This window comes from Micropterus dolomieu, unplaced genomic scaffold (genome assembly GCF_021292245.1).
Source record: "Micropterus dolomieu isolate WLL.071019.BEF.003 ecotype Adirondacks unplaced genomic scaffold, ASM2129224v1 contig_10796, whole genome shotgun sequence".
NCBI classification, from domain to species: domain Eukaryota; kingdom Metazoa; phylum Chordata; class Actinopteri; order Centrarchiformes; family Centrarchidae; genus Micropterus; species Micropterus dolomieu.
The window spans coordinates 1-867 of record NW_025739782.1 but is presented as its reverse complement, the minus strand read 5'-3'; the positions used below and the strand labels follow the sequence as shown (position 1 = coordinate 867).

The following is an 867-nucleotide window of genomic DNA, read 5'->3' as shown; positions in this document are numbered from 1 at the left end:
TGTTTGACCAAATACGGAGCCGCAACGTGTTTTGGCGATCATAAACTGGATATCAGGGGTGACCAAAGACAAATGTTTGCACTTTTATGCTTTAGGAATACATCTAGTCAAAGCAGAGACAAGCGTGAAACTGCTACTAGTATGGCTTAGCGCTTTATTGCGCTGGATGGCAGCACTGTTCCTTGTCAATGTCGCTATGGACAAGGACCATTTGGAATCTGATCATTTAGTGCTCTCTTGGAAAAACCACCAGTACAAGCAAATGCACCTTGGACACATGTGGTAGTGTGGCCCAGTGGTCTAAGGCGCTGGATTTAGGCTCCAGTCTCTATGGAGGCGTGGGTTCAAATCCCGCCACTGCCAACTTTACCTCCAGGCACAAGGAATTTCTGCTCACAATTATAGAAACTTGTTGACTGAACACTGAAAATTCCAGTTGTGGTCAAACAAGGCTCTTTATTTAGAAGCACTTCTTGTCAAAGCAGAGAAGTCTGAAACTGCTGCCGGTATGAATTACAAGTACAAGCAAATGACCCCTTTGGAAAGAGGGGTCAAAGCAGAGAAGTCTGAAACTGCTGCCGGTATGAATTGGCGCTCAACCAGTACAAGCAAATGACCCCTTTGGAAAGAGAGGTCCAGGCGCCACGGTGGGTGCGGTGATCGCTCAGAGGAGAGGAAAGAGAGCCAGAGACTTGAGTTGTATAAATTAATCATTCTTAATCATTTTATTAACGATCCTTACTTATTTTTAATCTTTTAACCTAGATGTGCCTTGTCTTTACTTGTAAGTGCTGAACTGTAGTCATGAATACAGAAATTAGCTCACTGTGGTTAGATCCTTGAGTGGGAGTATTGACCGCAGACGCT

General features: G+C 44.3%; 1 non-coding gene across 1 annotated transcript; it reads left to right on the top strand.

Annotated features, from left to right (window-relative positions):
- Positions 1–281: 281 nt before the first annotated feature.
- On the top strand, positions 282–363 carry trnal-uag. The gene has a single exon. It is a non-coding gene; the product is annotated as a tRNA-Leu (tRNA).
- The last annotated feature ends 504 nt before the right edge of the window (positions 364–867 follow it).